Source organism: Hemitrygon akajei, chromosome 11 (genome assembly GCF_048418815.1).
Source record: "Hemitrygon akajei chromosome 11, sHemAka1.3, whole genome shotgun sequence".
In the NCBI taxonomy this organism is placed as follows: domain Eukaryota; kingdom Metazoa; phylum Chordata; class Chondrichthyes; order Myliobatiformes; family Dasyatidae; genus Hemitrygon; species Hemitrygon akajei.
The window spans coordinates 5,186,414-5,202,681 of record NC_133134.1 but is presented as its reverse complement, the minus strand read 5'-3'; the positions used below and the strand labels follow the sequence as shown (position 1 = coordinate 5,202,681).

The following is a 16,268-nucleotide window of genomic DNA, read 5'->3' as shown; positions in this document are numbered from 1 at the left end:
TTAAGACTCACTGGTCTGTAATTTCCTGGGTTATCTCTACTCCCTTTCTTGAATAATGAAACAACATCAGCAACCCTCCAATCCTCCGGAACCTGTCCCATCCCCATTGATGATGCAAAAGTCATTACCAGAGACTCAGCAATCTCCTCCCTCACCTTTCACAGTAGCCTGGGGTACATCCTGTCTGGTCTTAGTGACTTATCCAACTTGATGCTTTCCAAAAGCTCCAGCACTTCCTCTTTCTTAATAGCTACATTCATAAGCTTTTCAATCCGATGTAAGTCATCCCTACAATCGCCAAGATCCTTGGAGTCCTTGCAAGTAAGTCCGGTGGTTGGGGAATCAGTTCAAAGTTGGTGATTGAAGCCCCTGCGTGTGTCTATGAATCTGAATCCTTGGATGACGTTTTGCTCCAAACTACACACTGACTTCTGCTTGACGTATTTTCAGATTAATTTATTTGTTGCACGTACATCAAAACACACAGTGAAAGGCATTGTTTCTGCTAACAACCAACACAATGAAGGATGTGCTGGGGGCAGCCCTCAGGTGTTACCACATATTCCGGCTCCAACCTAGCCTGTCCACCACGTTCAGCAGAACACAACAAAAAAAAAGTCCTGTTGCTCCCCCTCACACACCCAAGCCTCCAGGCTTTGACTCACTTTACTGAATGTACTTAGCTGAGATCATTCATTCATTATGTTCTGTGTCGTATGACATCATCATCATGTGCCTTGTCGTATGACATGGACAATCATGATCTTTCCATTACCATGATTGTTCTTGGCAAATTTTCCTACAGAACTGGTTTGCCATTGCCTTCTTCTGGGCAGTCTCTTTGCAAGACGGGTTAGCCCAGCCATTATCAATACATTTCAGAGTTTGTCTGCCTGATGTTAGTGGTCGCATAACCAGGACTTGTGATATGGACCAGCTGCTCATACGACCACCCGCCACCTGCTCCCGTGGCTTCATGTGACCCTGATCAGGGGCTACACCTTGCCCGAGGGTGACCTGCAGGCTAGCAGAGGGAAGGAGCACCTTACACCTCCTTTGGTAAAGACGTATCTCCACCCCACCTCCCATAGCTGAGATCAGCAAAGTCAAATTGAAATGAATGCTTAAATATTTAAAGGTAGGTTGAGTGAAGGAAGATGAGGGTGATTTGATAGAGGTGTACAAGATGAGAAGAGGCATAGATGGGACAGCCAGAGACTTTTCTCCAGCATGGAAGTGGCTAATATGACGATGTATAACATTAAAGTATTTGCAGATAAGTTTCTAACGGAGATTGGTGGATGTGTGTATTGTGCTGCCGGGAGTATGATAAAGCCATATACAATTACGGACATTTAAGAAACTCTTAGATAGGCACGTGGATGGTGGGAAAATGGAGGGTTATGTGGGAGGGAACAGTTATACTGATCTTGGAGCAGGTTAAAAGGGTCTGTACTGTTCTATTTCTATATGCCAGTTTCAGTTGATGTTGAATAGAGTGGGAGATATTGATGTTCCTGGAACTGTGGAGGAAAATTCTGGAAGGTTTCTACCAATGACTCCTCTGCCAGTATCTTGGAGAAGCGAGTGAAAAGCTCGGCTCACTGAGTGTCGCAGTGCAGACTTACTGCTGCAAACCTTGGAGGTATAAACAAAATGTGTATTTAAAACATATAACAGCAAAAGACTTGATTAGTTGTCTTTTAATTTCTCATCCTTTCACAGCCGTCTTGTGTTTTACTGTTCCCTGTCACAGGCTGTGCTTTTCGATGCTCGGTTGCATGAATTTGCGCGCTTTGTTTAGCTGCAGGCAGAATAAACGCTGGCGCAGGGAGCCTGGTTCAGGAAATGCTCCCAGATTCAAAAGGCAAATCAACAAGACGTTTGTTTAATTGGAGCTTGACGTGGAGCTCCATAAATGCCGATGGGACTCGAATAGTGCAGCTGCCGGCCCTTTCAACCCAGTGTGAACCTCACCGGCGCCTTCAAATTCACACACTCTTGCCAAGTGCGCAGGGTAGATGTGGATACATTATTATCAGCTAGGGATTCCATAAGACCATCACACATTGAGTCATTGATCAAGTGGACAGCCAGAGACTTTTTCCCAGGGCAGAAATGGCTGATACAAAGGAGCGTAATTTTAAGGTGATTGGAGGAAAGTATACGGTGAGGGGAGGGTGGGAGGTAGATTTTACAGATGGAATGCACTGCCAGGGATGGTGGTAAAGGCAGACACATTTGGGACATTTAGATGGGCATGTGGATGAAAGAAAAATGAAGGACTTTGTAGAGGGGAAAGATTAGATGATGTTAGATTGGGTTAAAAGATCAGCATGTCATTGTGGGCTGTTACGTTCTGTGTTCTATGTTCTAACATTTTTGTGAGAAGCTTTGGCTGGCATGATAGCATAGTAGTTAGCGTAACACATAATCACACTAGCAATCACCGACTGGGGTCCAATTACTGCCGCTATCTGTAAAGAGTTTATACGTTCACTCCCCGTGGCCACGTAGGCTCCGTTTTCTGCCACGTTCCGATGAGGCTTGCGGCCTGACCCCGGCTGATTTGATTTGACACAAGCAATGTATTTCACTGTTTGAGTTTCAATGTACATTTGACAGATAAGGATAATCTAATGTTTTAGATCTGAATTCTAATCTAAACCTTTGCGTTTTAACGTTTTTAAACCCTATTCTTATACCTTCAACCTCAGCTACCCTCAGTGGCCACTTTATTAGGTACACCCTTACATCTGCTCATTAGTGCAAATATCTAATCAGCCAATCATATGACGGCAACTCAATGTATAAATGCACGCAGACCTGGTCAGTTGTTCAGATCAAACATTGGAATGAGGAAGGAATGTAGTCTAAGTGACTTTGACCGCGGAATGATTGTTGGTGCCAGACAGGGTGGTTTGTGTATCTCAGAAACTGCTGATCTGGGATTTTCACACGCAGTAGACTCTAGAGTTTACAGAGAATGGTCCGAGAAACAAAAAACATCCTGTGAGTGGCAGTTTTATGGGCGAAAACGCCTTGTTGATGAGAGGTCAGAGGAGAATGTCCAGACTGGTTCGAGCTGACAGGAAGGCGACAGTAACTCAAGTACGCACGTGTTACAACAATATCGTGCAGAAGAGCATCTCTGAACACACAACATGTTGACGTTTGGGCTACAGCAGCAGAAGACCATGAATATACACTCAGTGGCCACTTCATTAGATACAGGAGGTAGCTGATATGGTGACCACTGTGTGTATGTGACCAAGACGTTGTTTGGTGATAATATTGCTTGAAGGATTTTGGTTTTGAACTTGCTTGCTGACACTCCTGTGAAAAGCTTCGGGATGTTTTACTGAATTAGATGTTGCTGGAGTTCCCATTGCCATCATCTGGAAATACTCAGCAGCCGAGCAGCTCTCACTGTAGAAATACACTGATGTGTTTTATTGTATTTCACACAAGTTGGGAGAGGTGTAATACATTATAACTTGTTACATATTTATATCTCTGAATACCAAAAGGTGTTCACTCCTCATTCAATTAATGTACTTGTGCCGTTCAGGGACCCACATCCCATAAATTAATCGTGCTGTAAATTGATGAAATTAGGAAATGGAGAATTAGAATGACAATTATGTAATCAAGGACTTTTGTTTAATCAAACTGGATTTCAAAAGGTCACCACCGAATCGTTCTGCTCAGCTTTAATTCCCCTTTGGGCCTGTTTATGAATTTGTTGCTTTCATGATTTACTTCTGCATAAACCGTGATACATTAAATTTTATTTTTATTTATTTAATTTGGAGATACAGCTCGGGCAGCCACTTCTGGCTCTTTGAGCTGCACCACCCATCTAGCCACCAGTTTAACCCTAGCCTAATCATGGGGCAATTTGCAATTACCTATTAACCCACTGAACTATATGTCTTTGGACTGTGAGAGGAAACTGGAGCGCCTGGAGGAAACCTGGAAGATTTGAGGCACTAGCTGCCCGTTCAGGTTGAGGACAGATCTTGCAGCATCGTCACAAGTTCATCCAGCACCTTGATGGGACCAAAACGCACTTTAGGTTTGCGGTTTGCTTGACGCTATTACAGTTCAGAGTTCAATTCCGGCACTTTCTGTAAGGAGTTTGTATGTCCCTCCCCTTGAATGAGTGTTTTCTCTGGGTGCTCAGTTTCCTCCTGCAGTCTGTAGATGAATTGGTTATTGTAAATTGCCCCGTGATTAGACTGGGGTTAAGTAGGAGAGGACAGTCTAGCTCATTGGTCAAGAAGGGCCTGTTCTGCTGTATAAAAACATCAATAAGACTATTAACGTCATTCTTTCCTATTTCCGATGAACGGTCTTGTTTCATTGAACTGGGGAAAAAATTGTTAATGATCATCTGATCCATAAGGCAAAGGAGCAGAATGAGGCCATTCAGTCCATCGAGTCTGCTCTGTCATTCTTCACGTCTGATTTATTAGCCCTCTCAAGCCCATTCCATTGCCTTCTCCCCATCACCTGTGACACCTTGACTAATGAAGAACCTAGCACCCTCTGCTTTAAATATACCCAATGACTTGACCTCTCAAGCATCTCTGGCAGTGTTTCCCAGCCTTTTTTAACCCAATACCCCCCTAAAGTACCTTCATACTTGCCAACATCCCTCTTAGGCACAATATACTTTCTGGCACCCCCATAGTGTAAAAACACGTCTACCATATGCTAACATGAAAAAAAAAGATATTGTTTTAAATTTTTATTTGTCTTTAAACCGAGCTTACACAACACCTGTGCGCTGTACAGCAACTTCGATATCAATGTGGTCCTTGAGCTTGATGGCTTTTGGGAAGAGTTGAAATATCTGGTTCAAGTTGTGACAGCAAAAGCCTCAAGTCCCACGTGTAACAATGTTCAAGCAAGTATGTGGTTCATTGCATTGAAGCCTCTTACAACAAGGTAGGAGGATGGAAATGCAATGAAGAGCAATTTGCCTCTTCTCCAAAGCCCAGGAAACTTCGTATGATAGTGTAGCCACATACCACAAAAGCCAGTGTTTTTGCTTCTTCGTCATTCTGAATTTCATTAATTTCTTCTCGCAAGCTCTCTTCATATTCTTTCACCTTGCAAAGAAATGGGTCAATTAGCCAGTCCGGAATTTCCGGATCATTCAAATCCATGAGTTGATTCTGAAAATCCTTCTTCAGTGACTGCAGGTGTAAGCAGTACTCTTGCAAATCACCATCTGTGAAAGTGATTACCATACTTTCCATGCAGGGAAATTGTGAGAACATTCTTCTCTCAATGCTTTGCTTATAAATTTCCAATTTTCCGATAAAAGTGGACACTGCACTTTTTGGGGATTAAGTTGAAATTCTCACCCTGCAGCTTCATATTTAGAATATTCATTTTGTCATGCAGTTCGGCTAGGTATGCCTCATCTCTGCATAGAAGTTCAACCTTGTTCCCCAAGCTCTTGTTGACTGAGCAAAATTCAACCACAGTGTCAAAAAGATCAATGAAACATTTTAAGCTGCAGCCTTTTGACAGCCAATGCACTTCAGTGTGAAGAAGCAAGAGTTCAAACTCTCCATTGTTATCTTGGCATAACTGACAAAATATTCTGCTATTTAATGGATGAGCCTTAATTTTGCTGATAGCAGATATTACAAGACTCATGCTTGAAAAAAATTGCTGGCTGAGGTTTTTGGCTGTGAGATGTTGACAATGAATTACACAATGGATTGCAAACAGACTTGGAATTTCTTTTTTCATAAATGGCACTAAACCAGCATGGCAACCTGTCATATACGTATGGAGCTCCATCTGTGGCACAAGAAATCATGTTCCTAGTTGGAATACTTTTATCCTCAAAATACAGTTTGAGCTCATTATAGATTGATTCTCTATTGATATTTGTTTTAAATTTTTACAAAAGAGAACCTCTTCATAATCTTCTCCATTTTCGATAAACTGTACAAATGCCATTGGAAATGCCTCATTGTCTCGCACAGTTGACTCATCCAGTTGTTTCCCAAATTCTGATTTTTGTAGCTCTGAGCATAGTTGATGCTCAATGTCTTCTCTCAATTCATCAACACGACGAGCTGGAGAGTTATTACTCAGAGGAGTTGATTTTAAAATACTGGTGTTCATTTTGAGAACTGTGATGAGCACGTCTGTTACAACAGGCATTATTAATCTTTCAACAATTGTATGAGATTTTCCACACTTTGCTATCATTTTGGAAATGTTATAAGAAGCAATGAGACCACTATCAAGGTAATTTTTAGCTTTCTTGGCAAATGACTCGAGTGTGCAACACTTTTGAAATGTTTCTTTTGTCTTCTGGAACCCAGTAATACTGTAAGTAGACTTTTCAGGGTGTCTTTTATGGAAGTGTTACTGAGATCTTGATGGCTTCATTAGACAGTGCAATTTTACAAATAAGACACATGAGGCGTCACTGATCTGATGGGAAGAGAATAAAACCGTACTCCAGATGTGTAACATTGTATTGGTATACATTCTGTAGTTTCTATTTCCTAGCAGGATTAGAATTCAAGGCTTCACCGCCTTCAGGCTCACAGAGATCGTGCCAAACGTATTTATCCATCATTAATGGGGCTAAATTAGATAGATAGATAGATAGATACTTTATTCATCCCCATGGGGAAAGTCAACATTTTTTCCAATGTCCCATACACTTATTGTAGCAAAACTAATTACATACAATACTTAACTCAGTAAAAATATGATATGCATCTAAAATCACCCTCTCAAAAAGCATTAATAATAGCTTTTAAAAAGTTCTTAAGTAGTTTACTTAAATACATTGAGTCCTAACCCCGGCACTTTAACATATCTTACTCCTGGCGGTTGAATTGTAAAGCCGAATGGCATTGGGGAGTATTGATCTCTTCATCCTGTCTGAGGAGCATTGCATCGATAGCAACCTGTCGCTGAAACTGCTTCTCTGTCTCTGGATGGTGCTATGTAGAAGATGTTCAGGGTTTTCCATAATTGACCGTAGCCTACTCAGTGTCCTTCGCTCTGCTACCAATGTTATACTCTCCAGTACTTTGCCCACGACAGAGCCCGCCTTCCTTACCAGCTTATTAAGACGTGAGGCGTCCCTCTTCTTAATGCTGCCTCCCCAACACGCCACCACAAAGAAGAGGGCGCTCTCCACAACTGACCTATAGAACATCTTCAGCATCTCACTACAAACATTGAATGACGCCAACCTTCTAAGGAAGTACAGTCGACTCTGTGCCTTCCTGCACAAGGCATCTGTGTTGGCAGTCCAGTCTAGCTTCTCGTCTAACTGTACTCCCAGATACTTGTAGGTCTTAACCTGCTCCACACATTCTCCATTAATGATCACTGGCTCCATATGAGGCCTAGATCTCCTAAAGTCCACCACCATCTCCTTGGTCTTCGTGATATTGAGACGCAGGTAGTTTGAGTTGCACCATATCACAAAGTCCTGTATCAGTTTCCTATACTCTTCCTCCTGTCCATTCCTGACACACCCCACTATGGCCGTGTCATCAGCGAACTTCTGCACATGGCAGGACTCCGAGTTATATTGGAAGTCTGATGTGTACAGGGTGAACAGGACCGGAGAGAGCACGGTCCCCTGCGGCGCTCCTGTGCTGCTGACCACCGTGTCAGACCTACAGTCTCCCAACCGCACATACTGAGGTCTATCTGTCAAGTAGTCCACTATCCAATCCACCATGTGAGAGTCTACTCCCATCTCCGTTAGTTTGTGCCTTAAGATCTTGGGCTGGATGGTGTTAAAGGCACTCGAGAAGTCCAGGAATGTAATCTTCACAGCACCACTGACCCCATCCAGGTGAGAGAGGGATTTGTGCAGCAAATACGTGATAGCATCCTCCACTCCCACCTTCTCCTTATACGCAAACTGAAGAGGATCCCGGGCGTGCCTGGTTTGTGGCCTCAGATTCTGTATTATCAGCCGCTCCATGGTCTTCATCATGTGCGACGTCAAGTCAACAGGTCTGAAGTCATTCAACTCCTTTGGTTGTGGTTTCTTCGGTACCGGGACAATACAGGATGTTTTCCACTGTCTGGGTACTCTTCTCTGCTCCAGGCTCATGTTGAAGATGCGCTGTAGTGGTTCTCCCAGCTCAGTCGCACAGGCCCTCAGTAATCGTGGGGATACTCCATCCGGTCCAGCCGCCTTGCTGGTACAGATCTTCCTCAGTTGACCTTCCACCTGTGCAGCCGTAATCCTGGGCGTGGGCAAGGTCTCCTGTGAGTGGCTATTTTCCTGTGAGGGAAGTAAGAGGGAGGACAAGTAGAAAGACAAGCCTGGTGTGGAGTTCTGTGGTGAGGATGAGATTGTGCTGTCGAACCTATTGCAGAAGTTGTTCAGCTGGTTCGCTTTCTCCACATCTCCACTTATGTTTGCCCCCCGCTTTGCACCGCATCCGGTGATGATCTTCATCCCATCCCACACCTCCTTCATGCTTTTTTTCTGCAGCTTTTGTTCTAGCTTCCTCCTATACTGCTCCTTTGCCCCCCTTATCTGTACTCTGAGTTCCTTCTGAACTCTTTTAAGCTCCAACCGATCACCATCTTTAAAGGCCCTCTTCTTCTGATTTAGGAGGCCTTTGATGTGACTAGTGATCCAGGGCTTATTATTGGGATAGCAGCGAACAGTTCTAACAGGAACAACGACATCCACACAAAAGTTAATATAGTCCGTTGTGCATTCAGTGACCTCCCCAACACCCCTACAAAGCCCCCCTTGCAGTTCATCCCAGTTAGTAGTACCGAAGCAGTCTCTCAGGGCCTGTTCAGCTTCAGGAGTCCACTTTCTAAAAGAGCGTGTAGTAGTGGGATGCCTCATCGCAATTGATTTATATCTGGGCTGTAACAAAACCAGGTTGTGATCAGCTTTCCCCAGTGCAGGCAGCGGGGATGCACTGTATGCATCCTCTACGTTTGCATACAGTAGGTCAATAGTCCTATTACCCCTGGTGTAACAATCCACATACTGGGAGAAAGTACGGTAGTGTCGTGTCCAAAGTCACATGGTTGAAGTCCCCTGTAATTAACACCAGTGCCTCAGGGTGCTGTGTCTGAAGCCTAGCAACAGCGGAGTTGATGACGTTACATGCTACCGTTAACACAATTAACACAAATAGAAAATTAACACAAACTGGGAATGCCTATTGGATGTTGACAATGGCTGCGAGTTGATGCAGAAGGAATGATGGTAGCGGCACGCAAAGGAATGGCAAAGATGAAGACGATTACAACAGTGAAAATTACGTTGACAAGGATTCAGATTGGATTTTGAATGTTAGTCGGGATAGAGCTGGTGTTTGGCAAGTTACCTTTACACTATCCCAGTTAGCACGATTGACCAATCACAATGAGGTCTCATAATCCCCAAAGATGGTTCTTAACTGCATATATGAAGCCGAGATCGCTTTGAACCCCTCGAGGAATCCTCAGGGTTTGGCAAGTTCACTGATTGGCTCTATTTCTCCAGCGCTGTATCATTGCACAACCTGTTTTCCATCAATCTTTAGAGAAAGTTGAGAGGGTGTACTTGAGTTGCCAACTGTTAAATTGCATAAACTCGTTCTGTACCATGAGTCAAGGGGAACTTTTGGGCCCCCTGGTTGCTAATTCATGCATACCCAATAATGTCTGTTTGGTTGATAAGGTCGGATGAGATTGCCGAGTTTCAGACACATTGTGATAACGAGTGCCCACCATCTGTTGTGCTACGGTTCTTCCTGTGTTCCAGTGCCTCATGTCTCATCCTGTTTTTTTGGAAGTGCCTGCTCTACTAACGGTCGGTCAGGTCTCATGCCTCAATTTAGAGTGCCGCTTACCACCCCCACCCCCCAAGAATCCTGAATGCCCCTCCAACGACCTCTATTTCCCCAAAAGCCCCCTTAGGTACCGCCCACATTGGGAATTACTGATCTAAACAAGGAATTTCATAGATTCACCACCCTCTGGTTAAAGACTTCAGGAAGGCATGGAGCGACCACTCCCCGCTGAACATCAACGGCTCCTCGGTAGAGAACGTTAAGAGCACCAAATTTCTTGGTGTTCACCTGGTGGAGAATCTCACCTGGTCCCTCAACACCAGCTCCATAGCAAAGAAAGCCCAGCAGCGTCTCTACTTTCTGCAAAGGCTGAGGAAAGTCGATCTCCCACCCAACATCCTCATCACATTCTACAGGGGTTGTATTGAGAGCATCCTGAGCAGATGCATCACTGCCTGGTTTGGAAATTGCACCATCTTGGATCACAAGACCCTGCAGTGGATAGTGAGGTCAGCTGAGAAGATCATCGGGGTCTCTCTTCCTGCCATTACGGACATTTACACTACACGCTGCATCCGCAAAGCAAACAGCATTATGAAGGACCCCACCACCCATCATACAAACTCTTCTCCCTCCTGCCGTCTGGGAAAAGGCACCGAAGCATTCGGGCTCTCATGACCAGACTATGTAACAGTTTCTTCCCCCAAGCTATCAGACTCCTCTATACCCAGAGCCTGGACTAACACCTTACTGCCCTATTGTCCTGTTTATTATTTATTGTAATGCCTGCGGTGTTTTGTGCACTTTATGCAGTCCTGGGTAGGTCTGTAGTCTAGTGTAGTTTTTTTCTGTGTTGTTTTTTACGTAGTTCAGCCTAGTTTTTGTACTGTGTCATAAACACCATGGTCCTGAAAAAACGTTAAGTCTCATTTTTACTGTGTACTGTACCAGCAGTTATGGTCGAAATGACAATAAAAGTGACGACTTGAAATTCCTCCTCATCTCTGTTTTAAAGGGACATTCCTCTATTCTGAGGCTCAGCCTTCTTGTTCTAGACTCCCCCAATATAGGAAACATCCTTTCTACATCCACTCCATCCAGGCCTTTCAACATTCAATAGGTTAGAATGAGATTCTCCCCCCCCCCCCCCCAATTCTTCTAAATTCCAGCAAGTACAGGCCCAGAGCCATCAATGCTCCTTATATATTAATCCTTTCATTTCCAGAATCAGTCCCGTGAACCTCCTCTGGATCTTCTCCATTGTCAGCACGTCCTTTCTTTGATCAGGGGCCCAAAATTGTTCACACTGTTCCAAGTGTGGTCTGACCAATGCCTTATAAAGCCTGTTAGGATGCTGTGACACTGGGAGATCTTCAAGATGTTTCAGTCTCTGAGACTTCCATTTCAAGGTTCAGTGTTTTATATTATGTATTATATTATACATTAAGAGATACTCTTCCTACACCACTGTTGTAACGCCTGGTTATTTGAGTTACTGTCACCTTCCTGTCAGCTTGGACCAGTCTGGCCTTTCTCCTCTGACCTCTCTCATTTACAAGGTATTTTCACCCACAGAATTACCGCTCCCAGGATGTTTTGTCTTATTTCTCACACCATTCTCTGTAAATTCTAGAGCAGGGGTCACAGTCTGGGGTCCATGAACCCCTCTTGTTAATGATATTGGTCCATGGCATAAAAAAAGATTGGGAACCCCTGCCCTAGAGACTGTTAGATGTGAAAATCCCAGGAGATCAGCAGTTCCTGAGATACTCAAAACACCCCTTCTGGCACCAACAATCATTCCGCAGTCAAAGTCACTTAGATCACATCTCTTCCCCATTCTGATGTTTGGTCTGAACAACAACTGAACCTCTTGACCATGTCTGCATACTTTAATGCGTTGAGTTGCTACCACATGATTGGCTGATTAGATATTTGCATTAATGAGGTGTACCTAATAAAGTGGCCACCGAGTTCACAGACCAGTATTCTGTATGATTACTCTGGAACGGGAAGCTGTTTATCTCAATGTAAACACTAGGCAAGGGTGTGCCTTGAATGTGTGATTGTGTGCCACACCTGATGGCTCAAGAAACACCATTGAAGTGTAGCTGCTTTTAACAGATAGTCAAACAGATCAATCTGCTGTCAAAGACAAGATTGTGCAGATGCTGGAGCAACACAGTTGGCATTTCAGACCACGGCCATTCCTCAGTTTGTTCTAAGCTGAGTGCAATAAACAATGGAGAGTTCATTTCTTTTGTCCTGTGTCTTTGCACCAGGTGAATTGGGCAAGAGTACTTTGGTGTTCGGAATAAATTTATTATCAACGTGCGTATACGTCACCACATACAGCCCTGAGATTCACTTTCTTGTACACTTTTGCAGTGGAACAAAGGAATACTGCAGAATCAATGAAAAACCGCTCAAACTGTGACCGACAAACAACCAATGTGCAAAAGAAGACAAACTGTGCCAATGTGTGAGTGAATGGTTTGGAAAACACAAGTTGTCAAGTCCTTGAAAGTGAGTCCATAGGTTGTGGCATCAGTTCAGAGTTGGAGTAAGTGAAGTTATCCACACTGGTTCAGGAGCCTGATCTTTGAAGGGTAATGACTGTTCCTGAACCTGGTAGTGTGGGTCCTGTGTCTCCTGTACCTCCTGCCTGATAGTTGTAATGAGAAGAGAGTATGGCCTGGATGGTGGGGTCCTGATGATGAATGGTGCTTTCCCGTGGCAGAGTTCCTTATAGATGTGCTCAATGGTGGGAGGCTTTATCTGTGGGCTGGATTCACCAATTTTTGTAGATTTTTGCATCCCTGTGCTTTGCTGTTTCCATACCAGGCCAGTCAGAATACTCTCCTCTGTGCCATCTGTAAATGCACATGATGAGTTAATACTGATTGAGTGACAACAGTATGTTTGCGTGACTACAGTGTGTCTGAGTGACAACAGTGTGTTTGAGTGACTACAGTATGTTTGAGTGACTACAGTATGTCTGAGTGACAACAGTGTGTCTGAGTGACAACAGTGTGTTTGAGTGACAACAGTATGTTTGAGTGACTACAGTGTGTCTGAGTGACAACAGTGTGTTTGAGTGACTACAGTGTGTCTAAGTGACAACAGTGTGTCTGAGTGACAACAGTATGTTTGAGTGACAACAGTGTGTCTGAGTGACAACAGTGTGTTTGAGTGACTACTGTGTGTCTGAGTGACAACAGTGTGTTTGAGTGACAACAGTATGTTTGAGTGACTACAGTGTGTCTGAGTGACAACAGTGTGTTTGAGTGACTACTGTGTGTCTGAGTGACAACAGTGTGTTTGAGTGACTACAGTATGTTTGAGTGACTACAGTATGTCTGAGTGACAACAGTGTGTCTGAGTGACAACAGTGTGTTTGAGTGACAACAGTATGTTTGAGTGACAACAGTATGTTTGAGTGACTACAGTGTGTCTGAGTGACAACAGTGTGTTTGAGTGACTACTGTGTGTCTGAGTGACAACAGTGTGTTTGAGTGACAACAGTATGTTTGAGTGACTACAGTGTGTCTGAGTGACAACAGTGTGTCTGAGTGACAACAGTGTGTTTGAGTGACTACTGTGTGTCTGAGTGACAACAGTGTGTTTGAGTGACAACAGTATGTTTGAGTGACTACAGTGTGTTTGAGTGACAACAGTATGTTTGAGTGACTACAGTATGTTTGAGTGACTACTGTGTGTCTGAGTGACAACAGTGTGTTTGAGTGACAACAGTATGTTTGAGTGACTACAGTGTGTCTGAGTGACAACAGTGTGTTTGAGTGACTACTGTGTGTCTGAGTGACAACAGTGTGTCTGAGTGACAACAGTATGTTTGAGTGACAACAGTATGTCTGAGTGACTACAGTATGTTTGAGTGACTACTGTGTGTCTGAGTGACAACAGTGTGTTTGAGTGACAACAGTATGTTTGAGTGACTACAGTGTGTCTGAGTGACAACAGTGTGTTTGAGTGACTACAGTGTGTCTAAGTGACAACAGTATGTCTGGAGCCTGTACCCAGGCAATAAAACAATAAGTATTTATCTGAAGCTGACGCAATATGGAACATTTAAAAGGCTTTTATCCTGTTGTAATCTTGGGGAAAGTAGGTGGCCATTTGAATACGATTATCGACTGTGTAGAAGAATTGGGGATGTTGGAAGTTATGGAAAAAGAAATCCGGTGTACAGGATCAGAACACCTTGTCATTTACATTGCAAAGGGAGTTTGAGCTGTACACTGTGACCCTGTCATCCAGACTCTGTGAGAGATGCACTTTTGTGAGTCTGATGGACACTTCCCCTGCAGTGTGTTACAGCTTGTATTGATTGTATTAAGGGGCTTCTTGTGAAGTGGCTGAGCCTGTGAGACCAGTGTGGGTGGGTGATCGGTGAGACCAGTGTGGGCGGGCGATCGGTGAGACCAGTGTGGGCGGGCGATCGGTGAGACCAGGTGGGCGGGCGATCGGTGAGACCAGTGTGGGCGGGCGATCGGTGAGACCAGGTGGGCGGGCGATCGGTGAGACCAGTGTGGGCGGGCGATCGGTGAGACCAGTGTGGGCGGGCGATCGGTGAGACCCGGTGGGCGGGCGATCGGTGAGACCAGTGTGGGCGGGCGATCGGTGAGACCAGTGTGGGCGGGCGATCGGTGAGACCCGGTGGGCGGGCGATCGGTGAGACCAGTGTGGGCGGGCGATCGGTGAGACCCGGTGGGCGGGCGATCGGTGAGACCCGGTGGGCGGGGCGATCGGTGAGACCAGTGTGGGCGGGCGATCGGTGAGACCAGTGTGGGCGGGGCGATCGGTGAGACCTGGTGGGCGGGCGATCGGTGAGACCAGTGTGGGCGGGCGATCGGTGAGACCAGTGTGGGCGGGCGATCGGTGAGACCCGGTGGGCGGGCGATCGGTGAGACCAGTGTGGGCGGGCGATCGGTGAGACCCGGTGGGCGGGCGATCGGTGAGACCAGTGTGGGCGGGTGATCGGTGAGACCCGGTGGGCGGGCGATCGGTGAGACTCGGTGGGCGGGCGATCGGTGAGACCCGGTGGGCGGGCGATCGGTGAGACCCGGTGGGCGGGCGATCGGTGAGACCAGTGTGGGCGGGCGATCGGTGAGACCAGTGTGGGCGGGAGATCGGTGAGACCAGTGTGGGCGGGCGATCGGTGAGACCCGGTGGGCGGGCGATCGGTGAGACCAGTGTGGGCGGGCGATCGGTGAGATCCGGTGGGCGGGCGATCGGTGAGACCAGTGTGGGCGGGTGATCGGTGAGACCCGGTGGGCGGGTGATCGGTGAGACCCGGTGGGCGGGCGATCGGTGAGACCAGTGTGGGCGGGCGATCGGTGAGACCCGGTGGGCGGGCGATCGGTGAGACCAGTGTGGGCGGGTGATCGGTGAGACCCGGTGGGCGGGCGATCGGTGAGACCCGGTGGGCGGGCGATCGGTGAGATCCGGTGGGCGGGCGATCGGTGAGTCCAGGTGGGCGGGCGATCGGTGAGTCCAGGTGGGCGGGCGATCGGTGAGACCCGGTGGGCGGGCGATCGGTGAGACCAGTGTGGGCGGGCGATCGGTGAGACCCGGTGGGCGGGCGATCGGTGAGACCAGTGTGGGCGGGCGATCGGTGAGACCAGTGTGGGCGGGCGATCGGTGAGACCAGTGTGGGCGGGCGATCGGTGAGACCAGTGTGGGCGGGCGATCGGTGAGACCAGTGTGGGCGGGCGATCGGTGAGACCCGGTGGGCGGGCGATCGGTGAGACCAGTGTGGGCGGGCGATCGGTGAGACCCGGTGGGCGGGCGATCGGTGAGATCCGGTGTGGGCGGGTGATCGGTGAGACCCGGTGGGCGGGCGATCGGTGAGACCAGTGTGGGCGGGTGATCGGTGAGATCCGGTGGGCGGGCGATCGGTGAGACCAGTGTGGGCGGGTGATCGGTGAGACCCGGTGGGCGGGTGATCGGTGAGACCCGGTGGGCGGGTGATCGGTGAGACCCGGTGGGCGGGCGATCGGTGAGACCAGTGTGGGCGGGCGATCGGTGAGACCCGGTGGGCGGGCGATCGGTGAGACCCGGTGGGCGGGCAATCGGTGAGACCAGTGTGGGCGGGCGATCGGTGAGACCAGTGTGGGCGGGCGATCGGTGAGACCTGGTGGGCGGGGCGATCGGTGAGACCAGTGTGGGCGGGCGATCGGTGAGACCAGTGTGGGCGGGCGATCGGTGAGACCCGGTGGGCGGGCGATCGGTGAGACCAGTGTGGGCGGGCGATCGGTGAGATCCGGTGGGCGGGCGATCGGTGAGTCCAGGTGGGCGGGTGATCGGTGAGACCCGGTGGGCGGGTGATCGGTGAGACCCGGTGGGCGGGTGATCGGTGAGACCAGTGTGGGCGGGTGATCGGTGAGACCCGGTGGGCGGGTGATCGGTGAGACCAGTGTGGGCGGGTGATCGGTG

General features: G+C 47.2%; 1 protein-coding gene across 7 annotated transcripts in view; it reads left to right on the top strand.

The window, feature by feature from the left end:
* capn15 (calpain 15) overlaps positions 1–16,268 on the top strand; it is a 286,273-nt gene that overhangs the window by 170,784 nt on the left and 99,221 nt on the right. The window contains exon 1 of one of the 7 annotated variants that reach the window (XM_073060105.1): positions 12,318–12,338. The exons of the other annotated variants lie outside the window; for them this stretch is intronic. The gene's annotated coding sequence lies outside the window, so the exon portion shown is untranslated. Of the gene's footprint in view, positions 1–12,317; positions 12,339–16,268 lie in introns of those variants that run through there. 7 annotated transcript variants of the gene reach the window in all.